Genomic DNA, 8,745 nt, shown 5'->3' with positions numbered 1-8,745 from the left:
TGAGGCATTCCTGTTTGGATTTTTGGCAGTCCTTTGGATATTCAGTACTCTTCTCCAACACTACAACTCTATTCTTCAATATAGACTCATACTTACCTTCAATATGGATTACATCTCAAGATGAAAAAGACAAAATTCTTCACCACTGGGTCCATAAGCAACATTAAGATAGATGGGAAAAATAATGAAATTGTCAACAATTTCAACGTATTGGTTCCACAATCAAAACCCTTGGTACCAACAGTCAGATCAGGAAACATACTTTACAGTGAAAGCGAGGGATCCCTCCAAAGTATTGAGGCACAACTATGTCAATGACTAAGGTGCAACTGATTCAGGCCATGATCTTTCCAATAACTTGCTGTGCATCTAAGAGTTGGACCACGAATAAGGTAGAAGAATTGATGCCTTTGAAATTAAAAAAATATTTTGAGATTTTAATTAAAGTTTATAGAGAATTTGGATTTCCATTCATTCATTTTTGTACATTTTCCTCCCTACTCACCTCCCCCCCAGTTCGCTTTTCTCTTTGAAAAAAAAATCTTTTATTGTTGCATAATTCCACCCCCCCCCCAAATCCACTTTATTATGCAGCTCTTATTCTGGACTGTTGTCATGCAGATTATATCTAACCATATAGTCTTTTTAAGCAGTTCTATACCTCATCTGTTTCAATGCAGTGTACATTATTTATGCCCTCTTTTCTTAGTTTCTCCCCAAACCCCATGTCAGTCCTGTTCTGTAAGAGTGGCACTATGCAGTACTTGTCCTTTTGTGACTGAGATATTTCACTCAGCATAATATGTCCTCCAGGGTCACTCATTTCGTATAATATTCCATGAGTTTCTTGTTTTTCAGATTTCATTGTGTGAATATACCACAGCTTCTTTATCCATTCCTTCGTTGAGGGGCACTTGGGTTGCTTCCATTCTTTGCTATTGTGAACAATGCAGCAATAAACGTAAGTGTCCATATATCTGTTCGGATGTCTGTTATGATTTCTTTAGGTATATTCCCACTAGTAGAATTTCTAAATCAAATGGTATTTCTATTTCCAACTTTTTGAGAAAGCACCACGCTGCCGTCCATAGCGGCTGCACCATTTTACACTCCTACGTGCAGTGAATAAGGGTTCCAATTCTTCCACAACCTCGCCAGCATTTGTTGTTTGCTGCTCTGTTAAATTCTGCTATTGTTACTGGGGTGAGAGGATATCTCATAGTTGTTTTGATTTGCATCTCTCTTGTTGTTGATTTCCTTCGAGTCAAGCACAACTCACAGCGACCCTTTGAACAAAAGGCCTGAAGCCCCTCTACAACTATCGACGTTTATCAAAGTTCATAGTTTCTGGAGGCATGATGTTTAGGAAATGGAAGCCACTCCTGCTTCCAGACCTGTCTTAGTATGTTATTGTTGTTATATGTCCATTGAGTTGCCTGAAATGTATAGCGATCCCATGTACAGCAGTTCTGAAGCCTTCCCTGTTATGAGCCAGTCTCACTAATTCCAATACACCAACCCCTACTGCCCCAGTTATTGTATCAATCCAATTGCCCCAGTAATTGTATCAATCCATCTCACCAGAGGTCTTCCTCTCCTGTGCTGTCTGTCCACCCTTTCCAGCATGATGTCCTTTTCCAAGGACTGGTCTCTCCTGACCACATGCCCAAAGTAAGTTAGGCAGAGCATTAAAATCCTAGCCTTCAAGGAGACATTTAATTTCACCCCCTCCAAGACAGACCTATTTGTTTTCTTGGCATATTCCATGCGTCTCTCTATGAGCTAGGAATTTTGAACACTTCATGTGTTTGCTCACCATCTGATTATCTTCTTTGGTGTAGTGTCTGTTCATAGTCTATACCCATTTTGCAATTGGGTTGTTTACCTTTATCTTGTGTTGTTGAATTCTGGTACTAGAGAAAGTACAACTAGAGTTCCACTATTCCCTGCTTTGGGAGCTCCGGTGGCTTTGTGGTAAGGAATTGTGCTGACAGTGCTAAGGTATGCAGTTCAAATCCTCCAGCTGCTCCATGAGAAAAGGATGAGCAATCACCTCCCAGGCAATGTACTGCCTCTGAAAATCCAGTGGAGGGTCAGCTATGGGTTGGTTCTGATTTGACAGTACATAGCAACATTCCCTGCTTGTGGAAGAGCCCACACACTAAGAGAGGAGCCTCTGTGAATATAGAATTCCCACTCACCTGGATGTTGATCTCCTGTTGGGTACAGGGAGTTGGGGGAGGAGACCTGGATGAAAAAGAAATATTTGCAGTTTCTCCTTTTCAGGGAGACATTCTAGTCCTGAGCTAGGACCTGAGGAGAGGAAACCTTCTGACTGGCTTTATCCGGGCACAGCTTCCTTTTTGTTGAGTCAAAGAGTCAGCTGTTAGGGAACAGGTTAAGAGCCACATGACATGTACTCTCACTGTGCTGACAAAGATTTAGTCAATTTTCTTGAAGTAATGTTTCTTTGAGGTATGCACTTAAACAATTTCCCATGACTTTAAGTATTTTTCTTCTTTTTCTAATTTTCACCAAGCATTGTGAGTTTTTCTGGTGGCAAGTCCACACATAACTATTAAAAAAAAAACTGGCTCATTAAGAACTAAAAAAAACCTCTTCTTCATTACTATGGGGACAGAATCAACTCATAGCTGACCCACCAGGGGGTTTTCTGAGGCTGTAAATCACTGGGGAGGAGATGATTGCCCAGATGATTCTCCAGTGGAACAACTGATAGATTTAAACCACCACACAGGCACCGACTCTGGGCTTTGCCACCAGAGATCTTTAAGACTCTTTATATTACATGATGGATTGAATTGTGTCCCCTGTTGCCCAAACATGTAATGATATACTGTGGAAGCGATGTAATGAACCCCCACAATCTGATAAATAAGACTTGTAAGAGGATTAAAGGTAGACTCCAACTCTCCTTAACCCCATCACAGCCCTGTGGAGATAAGGTGCACTTCACTAGGGTGTGGCCTATAACATCTTTTAAGTTGAAAGAAATAAAAAGGCAACTAAAAGCAAAAATGGCCAGAGTGGAGTGTTCCTACTGGACTCAGGTCTCTGCACTAAGAAGTTCCTTCACCCTGAGGAAGGCCAAGACACGTGGAGTTCCCTAAGGAATGATGCTCAAGGGAGCAAGGACCTCCCTCCAGAACTGACAGATTGCTGGTCTTCCCCTAAAGCTGACACCCTGAATTTGAATTTCCAGGGTGAAACCAGGCTGCTCTTTGGATGCAAGAAATTTGAAGCTCTGAATGACATACTTCGGGGATATTGCAAGGAGAGACCAGTCCTTGGAGAGGGACATCATTCTTGAGAGGGTGGAGGGACAGCGTAGGAGAGGAAGACCCTGGATGAGATGGATTGACTCAGTGACTGGGGTAATTAATGGGAATAGGTGTATCAGAGACAATAAGGTTGGCTCAAGGTAGAGCAGGGTTCAGAGCTGTTGTACACAGGGACGCTATGAGTCACAAGCAATTAAATGGCACATAACAACAACAACCTCTAAGTGAATTTTTTTTGCTGAAGTTATCCACTTGTGGTATCTTTGTTATAGCAGCAATATATAAAAAAAGACAATTCATATACTAGTCATTTGCCCAATCTGTGGTTAGCAAATACTTTCCCCTAGTCTGTAGCTTGGCTTTTCATCTGAAAACAAAATCTTTCATGAAAGAAAAGTTTTGATGAAGTTCAATTTACACTGTATTTTTTTTTTTTTTTATGGACTTTCAAGTCTGTAAGTCAGGGCTCAGAACTCTGCTTTGTTCTAGATTGTGAAGAATTTCTCCAATATCTTTTTCTTAGTTTTACAATAAACCTGAACCATTTTAAGCAAATATCTGGCTAAATGTACCCATTCAAAAAATGGTGATCCAACAGTGTGGAAATTTTCAAACAATATCATGCTATTGTTGCTTTATGTGCCATCAAGTTGCCTGTGACTCATAGCAACTCTATGTACAACAGCCCCAAACCGTGCTCTATCCTGAGCCAACCTGTGTCTCTGACACATTTAGCCCTATTACCCCACTTAATCATCTCATCGAGGGTCTTCCTCTCCTGCGCTGTCCCTCCACCCTCCGAAGCATGATGTCCCTCTCCAAGGACTGGTCTCACCTTGTAACATGTCCAAAGTATTTCAGACGAAGCTTTAGAATTCTGCCTCCAAGGCACAGCCTGGTCTCATCCTTTCTAGGAAATGCCTGTTTGTTCTTCTAGCAGTCCATGATATATTCAATACTCTTCTCCAGCACCACAGTTCAAAGGCTCAACTCTCCTTCTATCATCTAGTCATTGTCCAGCTTTCCGATGCACAGTAAGCAATTGCAAAGACCATGGTCTGGATCAGGCACACCTTAGTCTCCAGACTGACACCATTGCTCTGCAGTAATTTGGAAAGGTCTCTGACAGTAGACTTTCCTAATGCAATTTGTCTTTTTATTTCCTGGATGCTGGTACCAAGAGTGTTGATTATGGAGCCAAGCAAACTAAAGCTGTTAACAATCTCAGTCTCTTCACCATCTATCATGAGACTGACAAATTGGCTCAATGGTAAGAATTAATGTTTTCTTGCTGTTGAGCTTCAATCCATACTGAAGTCTATAGTCCTTGACCTGCAGCAAGTGCTTCAGGTCTTCCTTAGTTTCAACTAGCAGGGTTGTGTCATCTGCATAATGCAGATTGTTGATGAGTCTACCTCCAATATTATTGTAATATTTCTCCTGACAGAGCCCAGCCTCCCAGACAACCTGTTCTGCATACAGATTGAAAAGGTATGGAGATAAGACATATCCCTGGTATACACCCTTCCCAATTTTGAACCATGCAGTGTTTCCTTGGTCTGTTGTGATGACTGCCTCTTGGTCCAAGTATATTCTTCATATAAACCCAATCAAGTGTTCCGAGATTCCCATTCTTCTCCGAGTCAGCCATAGTTTGTTGTGATCCATACAGTCAAATGCGTTTGCATAGTCAATGAAATACAGATAGACATTCCTCTGGTACTCTCTGCTTTCAGCCAATATTCATCTGACATTAGCTATAATATCCCTAGTACCACAGCCTCTTCAAAGTCCAGCCTACACCTCAGGCATTTCTCTGTTGATGTGCTGTTCCAGTCGTTTTGGGATAATCTTCAGCAGAATCATGCTTGCATGTGTTATCAATGGTATTGTTCAAATGTATGCACCAAAAACCAGAGCCAAAGAGGACGAAATAAAAAATTTCTACCAACTTTTGCAGTCAGAAACTGATCGAACATGCAATCAAGAAGCATTATAATAATGGGTGACTGGAATGCAACAGTTGGGAACAGAGAAGGATCAGTGGTTGGAAAACATAGACTTGGTGACAGAAATGAAGAGCCTTGTTTTTTGCCAATTCCAACTTCATTTCTGTCACCAAGTCATATTTCAACAGACACTGGTTTGGACGTGCTCACCAAGTTATGCCAAGAAATCTGGAGGACAATCACCTGGCCAATTGACTGGAAGAGATCTATATTTGTTTGCATTCCAAAGAAAGGTGACCTGACAGAGAGTGGAACTTATCAGAGAGCTGGACAATGACTAAGGGTGATAGAAGAAGATTCAATGCCTTTGAGTTGTGATGCTAGAGAAAAGCACTGAAAAAACCATGGACTGCCCAAGAGAACAAACAGGTCTATCCTAGAGAGGATGAAACCAAGCTGCTCCTTGGAAGCAAGGATTTTGAAGGTCTATCTCACATACTTTGGGTATGCTACTAAGAGGGATCAGTCTTGGAGAAGGTCATCATGCTTTGAGGGGTGGAGAGACAGCCCAGGAGAGGAAGACACTGGATGAGATGGACTGACACAGTAACTGGGTAATGGGGGTATAGGTGTATAGGAGTGAGACTAGCTAAGGGTAGGGCAGGATTCAGAGCTATTGTACCATAGGGTCACTATGAGTCGCAGTCCACTCAATGGAACATAACATGCTACTTATATCTCAGTTTAATAGTTTTTTGCATATAGATATGCAATTGCTCCAGCCTCATTTGCTGAGAAGCCTCTTTCCTTCTTTGAAAGAAAAATCCATTCATTTTCTATTTTGTGAAAGTGTTGTCTGTACTTGGGTGGATTTATAAGTCCTCTTCTGTTCCAGTCGTTTAATTTCCTATCCCTCTACCAACCCTGTTCTTGTAGATGCCATCTATATGACTGATAGTAGCCTATGAATGTGTGTGAACTTTGCCTGCCCTTCCTGCATCATCCTCACAATCTCATATGCAAAAAGCCGATTGTTACATTCACTGTGTCAATCCATCTTGGGGGTCTCCCTCTTTCTCTAACCCTCCACCTTTCCCATGATGATGTCCTTTCCCAAAATACTGGCCCCTTCTGACAATGTGCTCAAAGTGTGTAAGAAGTTTCACCATCCTTGCCTCTAAGCAGCACCCTGATCGCACTTCCTGCAGACAGCCTTGGTTGCACAGCTATTAAGTCTTTAGGGAGAGCCAAGCTAGCAGCAATTGATTCAATTCCATTTGCTTGAAGGAAGCTAGAAATCCCTTCATGTGTGATTTAAAACCTCTGAAAACCTGCTGGGAGGTCAGCTATGAGTCTGTTCTGACTTGAAAGCAATGCATGTTGAGTGAGGTTGTCTTTAAATCAGGTAGATTAATTCTTCTCTATTCTTTTTTCAAAACGGTTTTATTCTAATTCCTTTGCATGCCTGTAAGACTGTTGTTGTTATGTGCCTGTGCCCCTTAAGAACCCTATGGTACAATAGCTCTGAAGCCTGCCATGTCCTAAGACAGCTTGACTCTAATACACCTACCCCTATGGCCCTAGTTACTTTATCAATCTGTCTTATCTGGGGTTCTCCCTCTTATGTGCTTCCCTCCACTTTTGCAAGCATGAAGTCCTTCTCCAAGAATCAGTCACTCCTGGCCACATGCCCAATGTATGTAAGACAGAGCTTCAGAATCCTAGCCTCCAAGGAGAAACTTGGTTTTACCCTCTCCAAGACAGACCTAATTGTTTTCTTGGCAGTCCATGGTATGTTCAAGACTCTTCTCCAGCATAATTCAAACACCTCAATTCTTCTGTCATCCTTAGTCATTGTCCAGCTCTCTGATGCACAGCAGGATATTGTGAAGACCATGGCCTGGATCAGGTGTACATTAGTCTCTAGGCTGATGTAATTGCTTCTTAGTACTTTGGAGAGGTCCCTGCCAGCAGATTTTCCCAATGCAATCGGTCTTTTGATTTCCTAACTGCTAGTGCCAAGAGTGTTGATTGTGGAGCCGAGCAAGCTGTTAACTGTCAACCTCATCTCTTCTCCATCCATCATGGTGCTGCCAATTCAGTGGTGACAATCATTTTCTTCTTGATGTTGAGCTTCCCTGAGTCATTTCCTTCATTGGTTTCTGGGACTGTAAGTCATACTGGAGGAGACTGTCCATGTTTCTCCCTCAGAGATTCTGGCTGTTTCATAGACACTGACTCAGCAGCACAACCTGCTATGGACTGCGCCCCCATATATATGCATATATGGTAACATATTTTTAAAAATCTTGCTGGGATTTAGATAAAAATTGTTAAACTGGTATGTAAATTTGGAGAGAAAGGTTGCTACTGGAAAACTAGCTCTGTTAATCTGTAGCCAGAAGACTAATCCTGGGTTTGGACAAGAGTTGGAGTGGAAAAGAGCAGGTTATCACTATAGAGGAGACATTGTGTAGAAGCTCCCCAAATCTGTTCCCCATCTGGAAGGCTGTGGGGCCTTATATAGAGGAGTTGCAGGGCAGGATGTGAGAGAACTTCCACAGCATCTCCCCTAGTCCAGGTGTTGTGATTATGCCCCAGATAAACTCGTCTACTTGTGCCAAAGTTGAGTAGTAGCTTGGCATTATCCAAAAGGGAACGATTCTTGGGTATAGATTGCAGGGCTGACAGGAAAACATTAACAGAGGTTTTCAGTTTGATAAGGAAGCTTGCCTTAGTTTTTCTGCTGTTTTTTTCTTTTTAAAATACTATAGAAACAATGCTGGCTTTATACTTAACTCTAGAAACAGCTAATCCTCCAGCTGGTTTCAGAGGCTGTAAACTGCACTGGAGAAGATTGTCTTTCTCCTGTGAAGCAGTTGGTGGATTTTGACGAGAAAGGTTTGGCCCCTTAGTTTAGCAGTCCAACTACCTGTTGAGTAGGCCACCAGAACACCCTATTAGCACTGGGTGTTATGAAAAGTTAGTTTCCATTAATTAAGAGTTTACTACTCTTCTGTTAGTTGCAAAAGAAGTCCTTTCACTGAAGGTATAGTTGGAAAGATGTTTCAAACTATTACAGGGTATTTAAGAAACAGATTTCCTACTGCTTATCAGTTGCAATCTTTCTTATATCCAATTTTCCAATCAACTAATGTGATATGTCTGTTTATTTAGATCTTTGGTTTCTTTCATCAACATTTTATAATTTTTACACAAGTATTTTGTTCAGTGCTTGTATTTTTAATTTTGATGTTCATTGCTAGTTTATATGATGATTTAGAAATTAAAGAACTTCTAATTTATGCTCCAGGGCCACTCTGCACTTCCTGTTGCATAAGAATATGCACGTGAAAGTTGACGAATGAATGAATGAATGAATGAGGAAGACTGAAGAACTGATGCCCTTTAATTTCAGTGCTGCAAAACCCTGCAAATAGTCCATGAACTGCCAAAACAAAAAGTTAATCTGTCTTGGAAGAAGTGCATCCAGA

Source organism: Elephantulus edwardii, unplaced genomic scaffold, assembly GCF_000299155.1.
Source record: "Elephantulus edwardii isolate Elephantulus edwardi_28Jun2011 unplaced genomic scaffold, EleEdw1.0 scaffold00047, whole genome shotgun sequence".
Taxonomy (NCBI): Eukaryota; Metazoa; Chordata; class Mammalia; order Macroscelidea; family Macroscelididae; genus Elephantulus; species Elephantulus edwardii.
This window is presented reverse-complemented; position numbering follows the sequence as displayed.